Genomic DNA, 22,601 nt, shown 5'->3' with positions numbered 1-22,601 from the left:
AATTTCTCTTCTGAGATTAGCTCCGGAGCTAGCAGTAAGGTCAGTATTTCATTTCATAGAAGTCAGCTCATGCTGACAAGGGTTTGGCCTCCTTAGTGATGGGCCGTTTGCTGCTCAGAAGTGTGAGGAATGGCTTTCCAAAATATCGATAGCTTGCCTTCGCTAGGGTTCACGATCAGATCTAACTTGCAGTATCAGTGTGCTGCAGTTACAGGCCGGGAGGGCCTGGGCCTGGCACCACCCCGAGCTTTGCTTTTCCAAGTACGAGGCCAGCTCTGCCATTAGCGTAAACCGGTGGCTTATAAGAAAGTCAAATGAGATTTGTGTCAGAGTAGCCCTGACTACAGCCTGGTCTTGGGATTTGAAAAGGAATAGAAAAATTAGGCTGCAAATGTTAGTATTCTGCTTTAGCTTGGTTTTGGTGTGGTTGTATGTAAATGTGCTTATACGCACGTGCACACATGTACAGAGCTGCGTCTCCTTCCCATGGACATTTCCCACAGCTGTGTGGCTGCAGTGGTGCCTGCCATTTAACGAGGACCTAAGAGTGCAAAATCTTCGTCCTGGTGCGCTTTGATTGACATGTGCGGAGATTTCAGATAAAGGCTCTGGGATCCCGCTTTTCAGCCATAAAAGGAAAGCAGGCGAGCTTCATCCCAAGCTAAACCGTCTGCACAATGTACATCAATAATGAGACAGCATCTATTTATATATTGCTCGCTGGAAATGACTGAATTCGCGCAGAGCTCGGTGAGGCAGCCAGAGCTCCGCCAGCCTCCACGAGGCTATTACTGGCACCCAGGGTGGTGGCTCAGATGCACAGGAGAGAAGGCAGCACCAGGGTTGTGCCATGCCATGGGGAAGGCCACCAGCCCAGCCCAGCCCTGCTCTGGGACAGTGGTGTGCTTGCTGCCCACCCTGCGCTGCAGAGGGAGCAGGGGAGGAGCGGCCTGGGGCACAGCGCTGCCCCTCCACCATCTTCCAGCCCGGCCTCTCCCACCATTTTGCCTGAGGTTCACCAGGAGAGGGGAGGAGAGCGTTACTGGCTGGGTGTGCACTGACGCCTTTTGGCCGTGTCACCGCAGGTTTTCACCAGTCTTGCTCTTCTCTTAGAGAAACGGTGTGGTGGTGAAACCCCATCCCTTGTCAGGGTTGTGGGGCTGATGGGGCTGATGGTGCAGTGGTGAGACCGAGGTGCAGCACTGACACACGGCCTGGCAGCAGGAGCCTGCTTGTCCGTGAGAAGCTTAGCACAGGCAAGGTGCTCAAAAAACCTCACCAAAGCTCAATCTAGACAATGATTTCACCGTGTCCTTTTTCACTCCTTCTCTCCTTGGTGGCTCTTGTGTGCTTTGCCCATATGCTGTGAAGCTATTTGGTTTTCAGTTTTATGTATGTTTTATGTAAATTAGAAGAATCAAGCTCCTCTGCTTGCTGAATTATAAATCGAGTGGAGATTGGCAGACTCCCATTAGGCGACGTCTGCCCATTACTCAAGGTGCAGGCACCCAGGCCGGGTGGCTGGCTGGGCCAGCACAGCAGAGGAGCGGGGAAGGGGCTGCCCCGTCCCACGCATCCCACGCCACTGCAGCGTGCGCTCACAGCCTTGAATGCCCCTGTCCTCCAGGTGCCCCTACAGTTCCTTTTGGACTGGTCTCAGAGGCACAGGTTTATTGACTCCCTGGCAGTTTGCTCAGCATGTTCAGTATGCCCTGTACAAACGAACTGCTCTTAAATGCTTGTTTCCACTTCCCTACTGCAGGACCAGACTAAATCCAGGCTGCCTCCTCTGGGAGCACTGATCCATTTTGTTCCCTTTCTTCCCGTTGTAAGTCAAAATCGGTGTTGGTTTTAGCGTGCACCTCTTTGGCTCACTGCCTTCTTTGTCTCTGCTTTCCCAATCCCACACAGATTTTCGTACAGCCGAGTTCTGTCCCAGACTGTCTGTTCCGCAGTAGCTGAGTGCACTTCTACTGCGTGGGACGATGGTGCAGGGCTCTGCCAGTATCTGGGCAGCCCAAGAAATTCCAGCAGCAGGGCAAGTGACTTGTGTGTGTGGCATTTAGGACTCTGTGAGAGGGTGGAGAATCTGCTGTGGGACAGAAAGAAAGTCCCTTGTAGTCTGTTATGGAAAAGCTGGGTTAGAAATGGATTGCTGCTGTGGGCAGTGGCAAGTTCTGCAGGCTCCGGGCACAGTCCTCAGGCAGGTAGGCCCTTCCTGTGCTGGTCTGAGCAGGGCATCGCGGGGGCACATGGAGCTCCATCGATCCCAGTGGGATTCAAGCACATGAAGTGCATTAATGTGCACATGAAGTGCACATTAAAGCGCATCCTAACTGAATCATTTTTTCCTAAGCAGACAGATAGCTTGAGGAGTCTCAGACTAGCTCCTACAGGGCACAAATGGCATCACCCCTGGTGGGGCTCTGCCCTGCACTTGTTTGAGCTTGGACTCTCTTCCACTGGGTTCAAAAAATAGGTCTCTTTTAAAAAGTTTTTTATTTATTTATTTGTATTTTTACCAAAGGCATTCATTAAAACAGAGATAAATTAGCCAAGGTTTGAATACTTTGATTCAGTGATACACTGTGAGAATGAGATTTATTCTGTCTGGTCAAATGTTTGCTGAAAAGTCATAAAAAATGTCCAACCAGATCCTCTAGATTTAGAATCTTATTTGATTTCAAAGGGAAAGTATAACCTTTCATTTCCTGGTGTGATTTTTATTAAACCTCTGCCTATTTTATTTGTCAGACCACATATAAATTTGCTACCACTTGTGTTTCCATATAAAGTACGTATAGGATTGGTAAGCAGCCTATAAGTCAAGCTGCTATTTCTTGAAATGCATTTTAATCCATAAAATTGCTAATTAAAGCTGCTTCTCGATACCCAAAAATTAAGTTAACAGTAATTAATGTAGCCAGCCTGGAACCTTAGGAAGCTACTGCCAGCAAGTGTCTTTTGGTGCACACAAGAGGATGCAGTTTGATTGTTGGCACCAACAAACAGGTTGGGAATTGTAAACACGGTAATTAGCAGCAAGTTTCTGGATCTCAACTTGCCAGACTGGCGGTCTGATTCTTGGAGTAGCTGTCGCATGGGAGGAAGGAAAAACAAAGTAAGGGAATTAGAGCAACCTTGCATTGCTCCACCAACATATGCCACTGGACCAGTGTTTTTCTTGGCAAAGATTGCTGACAAGCAGTTTAAAAGCAGCGTTGCAGCCCTACCGCAAACTGTGAACCTCACTGCAGGCATCAACCAAGCAACTGTCCCTGGCTCTTCTGCTGCAACTCTAAATGTTGTTCCATGGAAAGGGACTATTGAGTCAAAGGTTTCACTGCTCCATCTCTACGATGGGGCACAGTGTTGATAAGGTTATCAGCAATAATGGGATTAAAAATTAAAATCCAGTTTTTGCACTAATCCTAGAGTATGCTATTGTTGAGCTATCAAAGATTAAGGTTATAGTAACCTTATTAACCCTTGGTGTAGTGTAAATAAAAAGGAAATGTCAGCCCTAATTCCACCATGAAATTAAATCTTCACTTCTCTGAATGATGATTCAAACACAGCTTACCCCAGCCAAAATGTGTTGTGAAAATTCTGCACTTACATGGATTTAAGAAATACCATCTGAGAGATGATGGGATAGAGGGACAATAAAATGTGTGGTTTGTTTTGTTTAAAATTAAAAAATACTGTTCATCCAGCTTGTGTGTCTGCTAGAGCTATGGCTAAAGCCAGCAGAGCATGCAAAGAAAAAAGTAGGGACCAAGTCCTCAGCTGGTGCAAACCCCTGTGATGCAATGAACACAGCTCTGCAGTCTGCAGCAGCTCAGGTCAGATCAATTCATGGTGTGCTGGGCAGCAGCCATGATGGCCTCCTTGTTCCTGTCCCCATCCCTTGCTTGCTGGGTACTCTGTGGTCTCAGTTATTGCTGCCCCAGTGCTATGAACTGGGCACCCCAATATGAGAGCTTGAACTGACCATTGCTCCACCAGCACTTTGAGTGGCAGGGATGAGGTGCTAAAAACCAACATATGTCAGAAATTAAATGACTCCTGAGCCTTCTAGCAAAGCAGAGCCAGGTGATTGTGTAATTGGCACAGGTTTTATTGGCTAAGCTGATTTACACTGGGCAGGAGTTGATTCTCCCTGTGGTGAGCATGTGCCCCCCACCTGTGCTGGGTACTGTCCCTCTTCTCTCCTGCTAGGAGCAGCCATGTCCTTGGGGGGGGGGAGGTTTGAGACCCCTGTCTGGGGCTCCTCCCTTCCTGCACAGAGGGAAGGATAGACTAACCAGCCAGGCTTTGCTCGATGGCAAGGGGAAATGGCACAGGTAAACATGTATTTCTTTGTGGGGAGCAGAGGTGTATTGTGTGACCCGCACCCCCTCTATTTATTGATTGATTGGGAGGAAAAATAAGGTGGTAATACAATGGAATGACTCAGAACCACCCTCTCTTTTTATATTTTTTTTCATCCTTGCCTTGTCAAAATGTTGTAAAAATTAAATAACTCAAGCATTTACTTCAAACCTTTAGCAGAGAGATAATTAAGAATTAAGGTATTGCCTATAGTAAGAGGTGAGCTCTCCAGAGAGCAGGAGGCATTGCAAGAGAGAAGAGATGGCTTTGGCAAGTCCATGCCTGCTAATGGCATCTGCATCCCTGAGGATGTGCCAGCCCTGCAGAGCGGTGGGGCTGAGGCATCGGCAGCAACTGCTGCCTCCCCCTGTCCTCGGCCGCCCTGGTGAAGCTGGGTCATGAAACTTAGGATGTTTGTTTTCCCACTCACTGAACCCCGTACTTTGGTGTGTGCTCTTACAGCTCTGGTTCATGTCAGCTCAGGGGCCGGGTTTCCCTGGAGTGGCTCCCCGCCTGCTGCTGCAACTGCTGCCTCAGACCTTGTGTGCATAGTGGCTGGCTTGGGCTCTTTGGCCTTTCTGCAGTTCCTGCTATGGTGTAGGAATAGACGTTGTGCCCGTGGGGTTATTTAGAAACATTACTGGTTTCCAGTACTGGCATAATGCTTCCTTCTAGGTAGCATCCCTTTTCTGGACAATTTCCCAGCAAAATAGTAAATGGCAACTGCAGAGCAGTAAAAGCAATGGCGTGTTTGTTTGACTGATGTTACAGAGCCTTCAGCTCAAAGGCAGTAAGGCTCCGTGGTGTGTGGCAGATTCCTTTCCTCACTTCCCTACCCTGGAAGAGCTGCCTTAGGTTCAGCTTAAGCCTTAAGCTGCGGGTCAGCCTCGGGGAGGGGTTGGCATCCTCAAGGCCCTGTGTGCCCACAGCCATTGCCTCTCACAGGGCTCAGGCCAGCAGCTCTCGGTTGGTGCGGGCCCCCCAGCAGCAAGAGAGGACACCGTGGTGCCCACGCAGGTCTCAGGCCTGCTGCTTGCAGCGGGGCAAGGCCCCTGCCAGAGCTGTGCCTCCCTGTTCTACCTCAGCTGTCACTGCGTGGCAGCTTCTTTGGGGGCGAGCTGCCTGGACTGTGACTGCTTCGATGTGTGCTTTGCCTCGGAAAGAGGGGGAAAAACACTTAGGGCCCACCCAGGTGGGGTCTTAGCTTCTGGCTGGACCACTGCTGCCACAGGTTGCCTTAGTTGTTGGTAAACACAGTGTCACCGCCCTGTCTCGTGCCCGGTCCCCACTCCTGGCCCTGCACCTCGCTTGGTGCCCAGGTAGCAGGGTGCTGCAGGGCCCGTCCTCCACAGCCCTGCCTGTGCAGGCGCTCTGGGTGGGGGGAACAGTGAAACCAGAAATGGGCGTAGCAGTGACAGCTTTTTGGTGGCCAGCACAGAAGAGGGGTGGCCTCGCTCAGGGCTGCAGCATAGGGTGAGTGCTGGCTGGCACAGCTCTGAGGGCTCAGCCAGGCTGGGCTTCAGAGTAGGCTTAAAAACAGGCAAGAGTAGCGCAAGTATTAGAATATGAATATGCCTTGCTAACCTGACATGGTGAGCGTGGTCTGATTCTCCTCGGTACCTACATCTTCTGGTATTTCAACATACCCCTATGTAGAAAACAAAATCGCATGCTGATTTATTTGACCTCCTATTATTTCGTGTGGACAGCTTTGAGGAAGAATGGTAATAAAGCTCTGTTTCTCTTCCTTTTACAATGAAAAACCAGGGCGCCATCCATGCAGCAAAGTCTGTCACCAAGTAACGAGCCTGGAGCGGCAGCGCTCGGTGGGCTGAAATCCTACGCGCTTCGGTGGGAGTTTTGCCTGGCTGTCCTTGCGGAGGCGGCTGCTGCGCTGCGCAGGACACGTGAGCAGCGGCTCCTGTTTTTAATGTGTCAGAGCATAGCTTGCTCATCCCTACAGTGCCAGGGCTGAAAAACACTGTCAAAATGCAAATGCAAGAGCTGACTGAAATCCAGTTGAGTATGTGATCTGGATACTTCGAATTTAGGCATTGTGATTGATAAAGGATTTAAAATGTAACTCTTAGCTTTAAAAAAAAAAAAAAAGACACTTCATTGATGTTATGTGATTTCAACGTGTTTGTATTGAGGATGAGGATAAGTGCTGTGCTTTGCAGTGAGCGTGCACCCACATGTGTGGGGCCATGCCGCTGCCCACGCAGGACAGGAGGCCAGCAGCGTGGCGGCAGTGACCGAGTCCAGCCGGCAGCACCAGGTGCATTGCCAGCTCCCCGGAGGCCATGTGGTGGCTGTGGGCAGGGACAGGCTGGTGCTAGGGAAGGGTGCTTTCTTAGCTACGCCTCCTGGGCTTCAAACTGATTTCACAGACCCATTATTTCCCTATTTTCTTTTCTTGTGTGAACTGGAGGGGGGAGTAAGTGGCTCTCCTGTTGAAGGAGAAGCTGTTGGCAGGGCGGAGCTCTGTGCATGGTGCTGAGCACCAGGTGTATGGTGAGCTAAAGAAGCTCACACAGGTGCCCACGGGACTTCTTTCATCATTACCACGGGGCCAGGTGGCATCTCCTGGGAGCAGGACACTGGAGAGCACAGGGAGCTTCAGCAGTCAGGGGTGGTGGATTGCTGTAATGAGCAGATACACCCTAATCCCCTTGAAAAATATTAGGAAAAAAACTCCACATGATCAAAGCCTAATGTTGGGTTGAAAATATGGCTAGCTAGCTTTCCCCTGTCCTGGGGAACTACAGAATATGAAGCCACAGCTTCAGCTCATGGCCAGCGCTGGCTCCTGCAAGGCAGGTGTGCTGTCGTGCAGAGCCCCCAGGTCAGCACGGCTCCTCCCTGCCTGAGGAAGGGATGCATCTCAGCGGTGTGATCAGCACCCTGCGCTGCTGACTTTGGGTTTTTCTCTTGCAGAAAGCACAGGGTTGTTACAGAGGATTTAAATGGAAGAATGCTGAGGAAGCCAGTGAAGAGTTTTAAGTGGTAAATGTTTATATTCATAATTTAAATCCAGTGTTTTTTTTTTATTTTTATTTTTTTATTTTTATTTTTTTTTTTCCCAGAAATTTAGTATCAACTTTAAAATTTGAGAGTGTGAAGTCACTGGGAAACATAAAAGAGAAGGCTCTTGCTTAAAGAATTTGCAGGTTGAGCACCCATCTCACAGACCTGTCAACATTTCTGTTGATGGATTCCCAGATAGTGCTGAAAGAGCTACTCCAAAGCTGTAGAAATCTGATTATTATTTCCAGAGGATAGATCTATACAACAATGTAAGCCTGATATTCACAAAACAAAAGCTGTTTGTCACACAAAATAAATCCCTGCAGTTCAGTCCCTACTCTTGGTTAACTCACTCCCTTAACAAGAAGTTGGAGATGCCAGATTGGCAAGTGGGTGGAGGTAATTGTTCTGGTGAGCCAAGAAATTTGTGTTTTCCCTCTGTTCTGATCCCCCAGTGTAACCCAAGCACACCTTCTGCCTGCAGACAAGATTCAAGCCTCCAACACCTGAGTATTCCTGCCGAATGACATGGCATAAGATCAGGGAAAAACCTGTTTACTACAGCATGGTCTAGTTTTCAGATCAAAACAGATTGCTGTACATTGGGTGTGAAACTTCCTAATGTTTTAGTAATGATTCTGGAAACTGTATGACTGACAGTGCCGTGCAAAGCACTGTCTGAGGTTATGTAAATCCCTAAAAAGAAATCTAACCCCAAATCCTAATTGTGTAGCTGAGTGCTATGAAGCCTAGGCAGTGCCAGATTTTAAAGCTATCCTGGTACCTTACATAAATACACATACATACTCACAGGAACTGTGTCCTAAAGAGCTCTTTAGCTCTCCAGGCAGTTTGGTAGGAAGTGCTGTGACGGGCTGGTGGTGCTGCCCGGAGTGCTGCTGCTGCTCCTGGTTTTGCTGGTAAGAGCCAGGTCCCCATGCCCTCTGAGCACAGCCAGAGCTGTGGCTCTCAGGTACATCCCTGGCAGAGAAACGAAGCTGCTTTCAGCTCTGGTGCTCACTAAGAGGGAAAAGAGACCCTTCCCCATGCTTCCTTGTGCAGGAACAATTACCACACGTTTAAAAATTCTGCCCGGATGCTGCAGCCCTAGCTATGAATCTCAAAATATATTTTAAATTTATTAGCGTCATGCTGCTTCTGACACAAAGGATGTGAGGGACAAAGAGCAGCAGCTCCTGTGCTTGAAGGAAGCACATAAAAACCTGCCAGCACACTCGTAATTTCATGCTTCTAAATGTTGTTATCCAGACGCCATTGTACCTGCGACTAGTCTGCTTGTGTTAACTCTGAGATGTAAAATACTCCCCGGTATTAAAGACACGATAGTAGTGCAGGTGGCTAAAGTGCATCTAATGTTTCTGTGAGCACTCCTGTTAGCTCTTATTGCCTTGTCCTTCACGTGACTTAAGACATAAAATTGAGTCTGCAGCATTAAAAATGTTCAGAAAGATGCGCTTTAGTAAATAATGTCTCCATTTTCAGTGTTTGAATGGGTATGTGAAGTGAAGGGGACCAAGTAAAGTCCATGTGACAGAGATCAGCGATAGAGATCTTTATGACTAATTTTTGCAGAATTGCCCAAGAATTACTGGCAAAATGTTTATTGTGTCCCCCAGGCTTCTCCAACTGTCTCAACTGCATAGAAATAGTGGGACCTTCCAGTTTTGATCTGAAGTAAATTGAATTTTTATTTTTTTTTTTTGACAGATTTTGAATCAGGGTCTTGAAGGACCCGTGACACTTTTCAAACAGAATACTTGCTATATTCTCTTTGTTGTCGTGGCCCGTCCCAGGCTAGGCAAGGAGTCAGTGCTAAATCAGCATTTCCCACCTTGCCCCTCGCGGAGTGAGCAGAGAGGGGCCGGGCACATGAGCAGAGGGAAGCAGCGTTAGGAGGAGGAAATCACAGGAGGAAGTGACAGGAAATAGCAGAGGAAGGGAAGAGAGAGGAAAAAGCATAAAAGAGAGATTCAAATAGAGGTAAGGGAATGAAAATGAGAGGAGGAGAGAGAAGAAAAAATAAAATGGAAGGAAGGAGTGGATAAAGAAGACTGATCTCAATAATTCTCAATCATTATCTTTCAGTCTGCTCCTCAGGTGGGAGCACAGTGTGATTTGGAGCCCCCCAGTGCTGCCTTCAGTAGCTGTTCTCCATTTTAGCTTGGCCAGAGAAGGGGCTCACACAGGTCAGCCATGTCCAGGGCAGCCCCATGAGCTGCTGGCTCTGTCTGGTGCTCAGCCACCTCCAGCTGCCTGAGATCTGTGAGGAACAGCAGCGAGCACCGGATCCTGGTTAAATCTCAGCAGGTTTATCGCTTATAAAACCATCACAAAAGATGAAGTAATGTCCTGTCTGGACACATACTGGGCTCTAGGTCCTCCTTTTTTTTTTTTTTTTTTTTTTTTTCCTGTTGTAAAAGGAGAGTTATCTGATGTTTTTTATCTGTTTGTTAATGTCAAAAAACAGTTATTGTGATTTAGAGAAGCTAAGGGTTTAAAATAAAATATGCATTCAGTCCTTTCAAACAAAGATTTGGTGACCATCAGGTTACTCAAATGTGTGCAGTTTTATCAAAGCCCGAAGTTTTTCTTTTAAGGTGTTTGTAGAATATCTCTTCTCTTATTGTGCCCTCTTACAATTACAGATGGAACGATGAAAACACATGTTCCCATGCAATTGCTTGCTGCTGCCTTATAAAAAGCCAAAGCATAAATCAACTTCAATATGGAGTAAACTAATAGCATCATTGTGAAAGATTAACCTGAAGAGTTTTGCCCTACTGCTGAAAATGAAAGCAGACCTCAGCTGATGAGAGTTAGCCTCTGTAATGAGAGGTTTAAGATGAGATGTGAAGGTGTCTGACTTGGCTTTCCCAGCCTGCTGAGAATGAATTTTGGAATTGGGCTGGACAAGAGTTAAGAGCACGTCTTCCATGTACCTTTGGCTTGTATTTTGGAGAGGCCGATATGCTGTCCTTGGGTCATCTGAAACATCAGCTGCCTTAACAGAGAAGAGCTGACTGGTGATAAATGCACTGATCCTATTTATGCGTCGCTTTCCAACTCATCAAAGCAATTTTAAAATCAATATGTTACGTTTAACAGGGAGGCCATGCATTTCTCTCTGGGCAGGAATAACACGCCGAATCTGCAAAGGGAGAACTAACCTGCCAGGTACAGCGTTTGGTACAAACCACAGAATGTAGAGAATATTCCAGGAAAGCCATAAAAGGAGATGACGCAAAGATGGCTTCTGGGATGTTAAAAAATACAGCCATGCTTGTGAGCTGGAGTGCAGTGGCTGAACCTGGGCAATGCTGTGCTCAGGGCAGGAGACACCCGCGGCTGTCAGGAGTGCCGTGCAGAGTCCCGAGCAGCTCCTGCCATCGTAATGTGTAACGAGGCCAGGGGACAGCTTTGTGCAGCATCCGTAACATAGTGCAGCTGATGTATGTAAAGATGTCTGAGAGGGAGAAGGCAGGTCTGCCAGCAGTGCTGTTGATACCAGTGATCTGTCTGGGCTGGGGGCTGCAGACTAGAGTGCAGGGCTGCAGGATCAAGCCACTGCGTTTTGAATGGGTTTGAGCGGTTCCTAAATAAAGCTTCATTAGTTAGGGTGGCACCGCTCTGTCTGCTTCCTACTGAGCAGCAGGAAGACAAAGAGAGCATCTACAATCGTAATAGTTTAACACAAATTGATTTAAAGCCTGGAATAATAGGAAGCTTAGAGAGCCTGGATGAGAGATGGTGTTGGGCAGAAAGAGGTGGGAATGAAGAGGAACAAAGCCCAACCAGCTGCAGATGAAGGAGTGAGTCTTCTCTTTCCATCTGTTGGTTGAAGCACCACATCTGCAAACAGGTGTGGATGTTCACAATGCATCTAGGAAACCGTTCTCCTTGATTTTGTGACTTGTTCATAGTGCCTTGCTCTCAGCCCCAGGCAGACCGGCTGCCTGGCCCTGGGCAAATGGGCACCCAGGGTCGTTACACAGGTTCTGCCATACTGTGTGCTCTGGTGTAAGGCTTGCATATGGCTTCCAGCTTTCAGAGATTTCTGGTCTGTCCAAAATACTTAGGACTGCAGCGTCTTAGACCTGTGCATGTCTTTTTGTCCTTTTTTTTTTTTTTTATTGCTGAATATGAAGAAGTTTGGCTTTTATGATGTGTCTATGTATACGATTTTAGTAGCTTGGATTGCTTTTATATATTTATTGTGAAAATAACAGCTGCTTAGAAATTGATTATTGATCATAGGAAGACACTATTTTTTTTTAATCTTCAGAGGCAGAATTACAAATTAAGTGATATAAAGTATTTTAGTTAAAGGCATTTTATTAAAAACACTTCATCTAGCATTTACAGAAAGGGAATACGTTGTGTTTCATTATGTGAGGTCTCACAGAAAAACATGGTGGGACTCAGCCCTTGTCACTCAGTAACTGCACTGATGTTAATAAGACAAGATTAGATTCTTCCCAAATTGCACAAAACACTGAAAGACTCAAAAGCAGGGGTTTGGAGAGCTGCAGAATTCCAGTTGCAGTGGATAAACTATCTGCAGGAGTTGCAATCTGTTTGCATGCATACACAATGCATTCTAGTTTTCTACTGAAAATTTATGACTAGTCATGCATGCCATATATAACACGTCTGATCATGTATGTAAATGTACGTATATTTACACAGCAACATGTATGCACATGTATGTAGTATGTATATACATACACACCCTGTATCGTGTTCTGAAAATCCAAAGCTGCGTTAGGCCGTGCAGCAGGTGCCATTTCGGTGCATGCGGAGCGGTGCCTGTCCCAGCCTCCCTGAGGGGCTGCTTGGCACGAGGCTCTGCCAGGCCCTGGGCATGAGGAGCTGCAGCAGAGGCTCCCTCCCTTTATTTCTTGTGACCAGGTGCCTGAATATGGGGGCTGCTGACGTGCTCTGGAGTAGCGGCTGTGCCAGCTGTGTGGATAGGGATGTGAGGCTGGCAGGCCGAGCCTTGTGAGTCAGGTAGAAGAGAGGCCTTCAGCGCGGGGTCTGCACTCCCTGTCAGTGCTGGGGCTGAGCAGGAAACTGGTTCCTCCCTGGGTGAAGCTGACGAAAGAGACACGATGTGCTCCAGGAGGCCGGTTGGGCTGTAGGAATGCCAGACGCCTTTGTTGTTAACCTACTCTCCTTAAGCTGGCTCAGGAGCTGAATAGTTCAGCTGGGTAAATCCCATACTTTCAAAAGGCAGCAGAAATGCCACCATTACGATGTTCTGGTGAAGCAAAATATTTTTGTTTGCTGCAAAGGTTTAATTCGTGTGCAGCCATGCTTCCCCCTCAGGATGTCAAAGAGAGGCTGTGCTAGTGCTGTGCTGCCCGCCTCGCCCCATGACAAAGTGCTCCCACGGCAGAAGTCACCTTCTGCGCTCAGCCGAGCTCGACTGGAGCTGTCCCTGTGGCTGTGGCGCCGAGGGACTCTGAAGGCAGTTGCGGGTGCAGCACCACAGCGCCGTATTTCAAGATCATAAAAACTCCTCGGATAAATGGAGGGAGCGTGGCTTTCTGCCGCGGCACATTGGGGGCGCGCGAGCCAGTCTGTCATTGTGCGAAGGCAGCAGATGCGGTCGGTGCTCGGAGGAAATGGTTCATGACCCGCTGATGCTTCCCGAGGGATGCAGCCAGGAAACAAAGAGGCGCTGGGGGCTCCTGGGGTGGGAGCAGCACTGAGGGGAGGGCGAGGGAAGCAGCAGGAGAGGACAATGGGAAGAGCAAGCAGGAAGGCAGAGTCCAAGCAGAGAAGCCCTTTTTGCTGCAAGCTGCGTGGCTGGACACAGTGCTCTGGATGCTGGGTGGGATGCTCGCTGCACAAGCTTATTGAAGGTGATCCCCAGGAAAACATGCATCGATGGGGTGCTGCCAGAGAATTTTAGTCCATGTGCAACCCACGCTTGGGTAAATCCTCAGGTGTGTCCCTGTCCTCAGCTGCTGTCACAGCTGTGGAGGAAACACGTGGTGGCGGTGGACCAGAGACAGAGCAGCCCCTTGGCTGCCCCCACCTCTGCACCCATCCCACAGCTGTCTCATGGGCAGACGTGGCCATGCCAGTGTGTGGGTGAAAGCAAACCCTATGCAGCCACGGGCCACAGCATGTCACCCCACTACCAGCCCTGTGCTCCCTGCTTCAGGGCTCATTTGTTGGCTCTTTTGCTCCAGCTGGGTATTTGGCCCCATTGTGTTCGCATCAGACAAATCCAGCCCAGCTGCGCTGGTGCAAAGGAGCAAATAGTTTCAGACAACAACTATAGGATTTAACAAATGAAGACAAAAATGCTGCTAACAAGCCTCATTGATGGTGACATTATTTGCAAATAACACTTGGAGATGAAAAGAAAAAAAGTGAAATAAAGCAGCTTTTCTCTGAATGTGCCTGCACTAAAGCCTCTCCCCTTGCTCTGTCCCCACACAAAGCTGTAGCTGGGTGGGGCTCTGCTGGGGTCTGGGCTGCCCCTACAAGTAGGGTGAGCCCAGTGGAAGAGGGACAGCAAGGGCTGTGCTGCTGTGGTGCCAGGCAGGGCTCACCCCACAGCAAGGGTAGGTCCCCAGACCTTTGGCTTGAGCGTGTGTTGGAGCATGTGTGTGTGTGCTGAGCCTGGGACGCATCGCTGTGGTGCTGCGTCTTCTCATGGGTAGTCACGGCGTTCCCTGCTGTCCTGTGACTTGCAATACCTATTTTATTATTTACACAAACTCATGTTCTTGCTGTCCTTGGGGAATTTCACCCAAGTAAGCACTGAGCTACTTCACCTCCCTGTGAATCCATAAACACAAACACCTTGGATGTAGTTTTTCTGCTACTGTGGTCTCTATTATTCACTTTGGCAAGGTCCTTTTTAAAGAAGCTAATAAACCTGTCACGACAAGTCCATCAAATCTCAGCAGGATGGTTCTTTCACTTCTGAGGTTCCTTTCATAACCAGCCTGCATGCTGGCACCATTCGTTAGGAGCATCCGGCCAGCTTTGTTCTTTAGCATTATTGTGCACTGCTTTTTTTTCATGGTACCTGAAGCTCATAAGACAACTATCGGTTTGCCTCCTGATGGGGGAGAAGGCATTTGTATTGTGTTTCATGTATCGTGTCTCTGAAAAGGACTAGAAAACATAAGCACAGTAACTTGTGGGTTTTCTGTCTTAGAGAATTAGGATGTCTTTGCATTACTGAGCAGGCAAACATTGAGCAGCGCTTGATCAATAGGAGGCATTGCCAGAGGTCTGGTGTAGTCTACAGCAGCCAGCGGTAAGCGTTGCTATAGGCTATGGAACTAGGAATGCAAAATGTCGAATGGCAGTAATAATTCATGCATCCTGGGACATATAAAACCAACAGTATGTCAATAGCTGTGGCATGCTCTGCAGAAAATATGCAGGATTTAGATGTCGCAGGAGCCCGTGTTTTACTTTAAACCACACTTTCCTTGGTGAAATATAGACTTTCCCTATTTGTTAAAAGCATTTATTTTCAGTTTAATGTCGCTGCTTTTCTATTAAGATTCTAAGGGATGTGCAGCTCAAAAGGGGTCTCGAGATCCAGAGATTCGTAAAGCAAAATACATGTATTTATTGAAGAAAAACACATAAAAGGCTTGTAAAACAGGGTGCAATAGTATTTGAAATTCATGGACCATTTCGGCATTCATAAAAGCATATATGGTTCTCATGTTGGCTTCACTGGGGATTGGACTTTGCTGGCTGGGTTACCCAGGAGATATCTGTCATTCTCTTAAAGTGAAGCTCATTACAACCACTTTGTATTTTACTTGGAAAGTGAAATATCTTGTGAAATAAGTGAGAACTTCTCCAGTATTCATCCTCCCCAAAATACTTCAGAATAATTAATATTGCTCGTCTCTTGTGGAAAGATACTAAAGAGGGTGAATTATTGCGTCTGGGAGGCTATGGTAGGCATCAGAATAAAGACTGCATCTATCTGATACTGGGTCTCCTCTGTGCCACTGCTGCTTGGGAACATAGATGTGATGAGTGCTGTTTTACCTGCTAAGGCTCCCACAAAAATTCTTCAGATGAAACTTTAATGAGAAAAGGGGGAAAAAAAAAATGTTCAAGCAGACCCTTTCTAATGCTTTCAGCTGTGTGCTCTTGTGCACCCTAGCTGCGTGTTGCCAGGCCTCAATTTCTCTAAATCTGCCTGGAAGTAGAAAGGCAAAACAGAGAAGTTGCTTGTCACTCATGATTATATGAATATGGGCCTTAACATACAGGTAATACTTCTAAAAGAATTTAAAATATTAACCAAAAAAAAAAAAAAAAAGGCAAGAAAGGAATCACAAAGGAACCCACCATGCATTATTTAAATCTTCTCTCGAGCTGAGGGCTGAAACGCATCCGCATCGTCTGCTCTTCCAAGTGACAATGATCCCTCCGCTGGAGGGCTGGGGGTCCCGGCTCCCAGTTGTCTACTCTGCAATATATATTTTTTAAAGTGCAGATTCAAACAATAATTAATCATATATAATGTCTACGTTTTGAAGAACGCAAGGTGATTTAAGTGCAGTAGTCTATATCTATACAAATAGGCACTAATAGATATTTCAGCACATCTTGCTGAAACAGATGTTAAATGAAAAATAAAAATAAAATTAAGCCTGCTAACTCTCTGAGCCATATGAAAGGGATGTCTTTGTTCTGAGCAGAGCGAGTTGGCTCATTCTGCTCCTTCGGCTTGGTTCTAGGAGGATGTGTTTTGCAGTCCTCCCATGATACTTGGCAAATTTAAAGCTGTCACTGTTGATCCTGCTTCTCTTTGTATTAAAAGAAAGTCTGTGGTGTTTATATTATGGGGGAAAATGCTATTTCTACTGATTGTATTTTCATTGTCTCTTTTCTTATGACTGTAATGTTTGCCAGCAGCTGAGGGGCCACTTTGATGCTTGCTCTGATGCCATGGTTTATTGTGTAGCACAGTTGAGCCTAGGGTTTTCCTTTCTAATCGGAACTGACATACTGGGTAAAAAATAAAGCTTTTATTTAATTATGGTTATCTCATAGAGTCTGCGTTTGTTATAGCTGATAGGGTGCTGGAAACCAAAGTTTGTAAATACCTACGTATGTTCTGGTTTGTTTCTAATCCCAGCAATGTTTTGCCTGCTTCTGTTCCTCACCCTGACCATGCACATGAGCAGGCTTGCAAACCTGTTTGTGGAGTGAAGATAGCAGGAATATGTGCATGCTACAGCCTCCGCCTTCTTCACTGCTTAAAGGGATTAGCATCCAGTGAAGGAAAACGAATGAACCTTGTTTCAGGAATTCACTCAGGGAAGGGAGTAGCCAAAATAAGCAGAGCCTTGGTGCTGGCGGCAGAGACAGAAGCAGCTTATCTGGGTTCAGGTGTGTGGTGTGATGCCCGCCTCTGCCTTGCTGCTGCAAGATGTGTGCGGGTTCACCCTGGGTGCTGGTGTGTGTGGTCTGACCCTCTGGTACCCACAGAAAGACGGTCACTGGCCCCCTTCCCCACCCCTCTGCTGAGCCCATGCTGAATGTCCTTGTGGTGATGCCAGGCAGAATTTGAGCAATATCCACTTGAACGTAGCTATTCCTTTTCTTCCTGTGTCTCACGTTTATTTGCAAGCTGATGAGAAACCGTTCTGTCTCCATTTTGCAGATGGAAAAGGAGGGACTTTGAGAGGCTGTGTGATTTGTCTGGGATGATGCAGCAAATCAATTGGGGGGGGGAGGGGGGGGGGGAGGAGAAAAAGGATCAGGCCACTCCATGCAATTTAGGGGTGCCTTTAACTGCCCCAGGGGCTTCCTAGGGGGAGGTATTCCAGTCCCCAAAGAGACAGCTTCCCTCAAAGGAGTGTTCCTCCATTATTTCTGTCAGAGTATTGCTGCTAACAGTGGAGAAATGCAAAATGTATTATTCATCTCTCCTACTTATAAAATCAATACCTATGAAAATACAAATACAATTTAAATCAAAGGGCGCTTGTTCAGTGCAGATCCTACTAATTAGGTATGATTTCCCAACAATTTCTTAAATTATTTATCCAAAAGATGGGTAGCAGGCACTTTCTGTGCCCCAGAGTGAATATTATAAACCTCTTGTCATGATACAGCAAATGTGAAATGTGCTGCAATGCAATATGATTTGTAACCCCGATGAACTAATGCAATATCAATAGACATCAATCTGTGGAAAAAATCTGTCTCGTTATAACATCTAACGAGATACGTTGAAAGCCAATAACCTTGTGAAATGGACATGCCTTGGTGAAGGATACAGATTGTGCTGCTAGGAATCAATTAAGACTGTAATACCCACCTGTGATGGAAGTTACTGAGCCACCACCACCAAAAAAGAGGTTTACATCATGCACAGACATCCATCATGAAAGCAGCTCCTTCTTGGCTGGCGGTTGGCTCTCTGAGCAACACCACTGTCATATTTAGGTCTTTTTTTCTCATGCTGGCATTGCATATTCTAGTTCCAGAGTCAACATCTAAGCAATATTTCTCCCATATCTAGTTAAGGACAATTTTAAACAATTCAAAGAGAAGAACAAATGGTTTTGAAGAATTTTTGTGTACAAACTAGGAGGCAGATCTCCTGTAAAATGAAGGGTCTACAGTTGCTAGTCAATAATGTAGACCAATGCTCCGCAATTTTTAATCATAAGGACTTTTTTTTATGCAGCCCCTTTGGGTATTTATTTTCAAATATAAACTCTCATTCGTATAGTAGGTCTTAAAAATTCAATCTCGCAAGCCACCCAGCAACTGAAAATCCTTAATTGCATTACATAAATGTATCTGCTCACCAAGTTGTTTTCTGTCAATGATTGAAAAGAAGTCTGAAATATTAGGCATTACAATTCAGATCTTAAACCTCTCCTCAGCACCTTCCTCTACAGCCATTGTAGCGACCAGGCTGCTGAAAAAGGCAACAGGATCTTGAGCAAAAAGCTGGAGTCGTCCAAAGTGCCAGCACATTTCAGTTACTGCAGCAGCCTGTGATCTTACTGCACCTTTGGCAGTACTTAGAGGGAAGTAAGGCAAAGCTTTAACTTGGGATTTCATGGCATTTTAAAGTACAAGTCAGAATTTTAATGGTATTTAAACCTTCCTTATTAGTAGTACAATAAGTGTCTTTCAGCTAGTGTTCAGCAAATTCCTTCCTGGTGGACTGTAAAAGGCAGTTCTGAGAGTTACAGAGCTGGAGACTGAATGTGGGGTACGTGGCCAGCTCGGGAGTGGGTCGCTTTGCTTGATCTGATGGGAGGACTTGGAGCATCTGAGGAAGTGCTGCATTAAGGCAGTGCTACTGCTTTCCTTACCATGGGCTGTTCAGGTAGTAGTGTTGCATGAATATGCTGGTTATGTAGGATTAGATCACCATCATTCAAATGTTCTTCTTGTGTTATTACTGTTTTTAATTAATGGATATTTGGAAAGTATTTGTCTGGCAGGTGTGAGGAAAAAGGTTCAGTCCCAGAGTGTTTATGTTAGGAATTCTAGGTACATCAAGTGAAGAGACAGTCCTATGATAATGTTTTGCACTTTCTCATCCCATTCTTATTTAAATTAGAACAAACTATCTGGAAGGAACATCAAACATTGCAACTACTGTTTAGTGGTATTTTCATTTTCTTGTCCTGCCTAATTTCTTTCAGACATATTTAAAAAGTGTGTGTTTGTACATTAGTGACTGCAAAGGTTACCTAAATTAACACCACAGACTAATTTTGTTTTAAATGGAGGGAGGAGCACATCTGTTTCAAACAGCTTTGTAATATGCCTTTTGTGAGTTCAAATCACATATAGTAATGACCACTTAAGGGAGCTGCTACATGCACAACTACTTATTTGCAATAGTTTTAAGCAATGCAGCTATAAAACAGCACTAACATTTTGGTGCATTGAAATAGGTTCCTCCTTTCCTCTCCCCTTGAAAATTCAGCCTATGTCACTGTTTAATGGATACACAAACATGAGTTTGTGTTCCTCCCCACGGCAGATATGTTATTTGCTATAGAACTGTTTGGATATATCTTTTATATTTTGTATTCATCTCCCTTAGAAAGAGGCATGAAATGTTTTGTAGTTGTAACTAACATTATTTTTCAGCCAGGAATTGTTATAATTATATAGCACTATAAATATAATTGAGATAACTCTCTAGATCATATCTCTGGATTGAATTTAGGGGTTAGAAGTGCTGCTGTTCATCACACCTGCTTAGGAAGGATATAGTTTGGAAATGATCACAAACATCATACCTCATGCAAGCCTAGATCAAATGGCTTACGTAAATAGAGAAATACGCCTTTTTCCATTGCTGTCCTTTCTACAGATAAGGATGTGTACAGCCTGCAGGTATCTACGGTGGGTAAACTGAAAGTAAACAAATAGAAATGTGTTCAACTGAGAAATTTCTAACGTAAACGGTTTTGCCTTAAAATGTGGAAGGATCAAAAAAATGCTTTGCAGAATAGATCCTCCATCTCAGGGAGGCAGAGGACTGCAGTGGTACTGTCTGGCCTCTCTTGTAGTAGCGGGGGCTTGCCATCTGTAATGCACCTCTCCTGTGGCACAAGAAAGCGCTGTTAACATTCGTTTTTCAAAGGGAGAGCTGCGACATGGACAGAAATTAAGCAACCTGTCCATACACGTAAGGGAATTCTTTAAAAGAAAAGGATTTGGAGAAAGCTGTGTGAGGCTGGGGCTAACACCCTAAACCGTTAGCCAATCCTTGCAAAATTTATGTTGCCAAGTCTGTTGCCACTGAAATCTGAAAGCAAACATTAGCAGCCAAGAACATCATGCTAATTAATTGCCTCAGGAGGACACCATTTCCAAGATCTAATGAAAGATGGAATCCAGCTCCCATATGTCCTGCTTTATAGCCCAAGAAAATGTGCCTGTATTTTTTGTCGAAAGAGTGAGCAATGTCCAACCACACATCTCTCAGCTGAATAAAGCTAATCACCAGGCCCAGTGACAGAAATGGCCGTTCATCAGCAACCAGACTGAAAAGCCAAACCAGGATCTGTCCCTGAAGAACCATCTTGATTTACCATGTTAAAGGCAGCTTCAGAAGGTGATTACTGAGCACCTCTCTGCTTTTGTGTTAGGAGAACAGTACCCAACACTGTGCATGTAGCTACTCTGCAACCTTGCCAGTTCATTTAAAATAACAATAAAAAGTTAAGAGTTAACATGTCATATTCTTGACAAAATACCGGAAAGAAGACAGAGGTCTCCATATCAATCAAGTTAACAGTATGTGCCAGCACTGCCTTGCTTGCTCTTGCTTGAACTTTAAATTGCTGTGAATCGGATGTTCGTACCAGGACACGTGTAGCTGCAGGGGAACGGTGAGGGCTGCAGAGAGAGGTGTCCTTATGGGAGCATGTCCATGTCTTGAATGTGGATATCCTGTCCTGGCATGGCTCTCAGCTTTGATCTCTAGAGGCACATGGACTATATTACCACAGCAGTTCAGACCCAGATTCTCAGGGTCATCAGGGAGCCTCACACGGAGCGGACCGGGAGGCCCCATGCAAACCGGGAAGTGACAGGACTGTGGAGCAGGATTTGCCAGACATCAGTGTACACCCCAGGTCTTCATCCACCCAAACGCTGATAGCGTTTGTTAAATGGTCAATTTTTAGAAACACTGAAAATTCTCACCTTCCTCTGTCATCCTTTATATATGATACATGTGTAACCGATGATCTGAAAAGAGTATCTCAACACTATGTTTAGTGGAAATGGGCACAGTGAAAGCAGGCACACATTGCACAGCAAAGTTTTTTCTTAAGTACTGAAGAAAATATATTTTATTCTGTCTATGTCGGGATTAAAGAGAAAAAAAAAAGTCAAGGGTCAAGGTAAGTAATTGTAACACATCAGCCATTGTGCATTTCTTCACGATCTCTCTGGTTTGTAGAGAATAATGATATTTCTGAACTTCAACAACTTGCACACAGGAGGGCGCAGCATTTTGACAGGCCTCAGTAAAATGTTAAAATCATAAGGGTGGCCATTATGCAGCATGTGGGATAAAGTTAGACACAGGGTAGTTTTCTGAAATTGGGCTTTAACTTCACACTAGATTTTAGATGACACAAAACTCCAAAGGCATTCCTGGTACTACTCCTTAAGGGATGAGATCAGCACTTATGAGTGCGTGTTTTGATGACACAGCTCAGAAAACTGAAGTGATTTTTATTATGGAAGGATCAAGGTGATAAGAAGCATGTAATACATGAACAACTCTCAGTCAGACAAGCCAAGAAAGGTCATAATCCATGATATTAATGTTATAAATGTTATCATAAATTGATAGCAGGATGGTAAACTGGTATTCTTGCACTTTTTGTTGTTGTTTTAAAGTGCTGCTATTCTTAAACTTCACTCTGTCCTTGTAAGACAAGTTTAAATTTTCTCTCAGAATAAAGGACCTTAAAGATTTTCAACATAACGTAAGTAATATTTACATGGAGGTTAGAAAAGCTGTTGTATTTTTATTATTACTATTATTTTTTACTTTTTAAAGTAACTGGCTGAAGTGTGTCAGCAGAATCCAAGACGCCATGCACGGATGAGGGAGGAGAAACCAGCAATGCGATAATTCCAGGCTGTTTGGATGCTGTCCTCAATTACTTTATTTGAACCTTAGCCCCTTACTTTATAGGGCATCTATAAAGCAGGCAAGATTTATCACACTTTCAGAAGGTGTTCTGATGACAGTGACATTATGGGCCCTGCTCTCTAGAGCCAGCTGCTGTCTTACAGCTCCTAAATTCTCACTGCTGTTCATCAAAAAATCTGCACTGTGACTGTTGATCAGTCCATATCCTCATTTGTTGTGGTTACTTAGGATCCTTAGATCCTCCGGGATCTCCAATCAGTTCTAGAGCCTAAGGGAGATAGATGTTTAGCTGGAGCAGCACACGCACTGCAGCAGCAGCAACCACCTTCCCTTTTGGGTGTGGATGCAGCAGAGGGGCCCTGGTATGCAGGGGAGTGCCTTTGCTGGAGAATTTACCTGGGGACCTTCCTGGGGCCTTTCAGATGTCCACAGGGATCTGAGCAATGCCCTTGGGAGGAGGCAGTCCAGTGGCTGTCAGCAGCACGTAGCTCCTGGAATTACCCCAGCTCTTCTCACCAGGGGCTGC

General features: G+C 45.7%; 2 long non-coding RNA genes across 4 annotated transcripts in view; both read left to right on the top strand.

The window, feature by feature from the left end:
- The window catches only part of LOC311440277, a 42,494-nt gene that overhangs the window by 10,756 nt on the left and 9,137 nt on the right, over positions 1-22,601 (top strand). The gene's annotated exons all lie outside the window — the stretch shown is intronic.
- LOC311440278 lies at positions 3,760-11,297 on the top strand. Its single transcript, XR_014695308.1, has 3 exons — positions 3,760-4,346; positions 7,312-7,380; positions 10,068-11,297. It is a non-coding gene; the product is annotated as an uncharacterized lncRNA (long non-coding RNA).

The sequence above is a fragment of the Aythya ferina genome (genome assembly GCF_964211825.1).
Source record: "Aythya ferina genome assembly, chromosome: 8".
NCBI lineage: Eukaryota > Metazoa > Chordata > Aves > Anseriformes > Anatidae > Aythya > Aythya ferina.
Note: the sequence above shows the minus strand (reverse complement) of the source record. Positions and strands in the feature narration are given on the sequence as shown.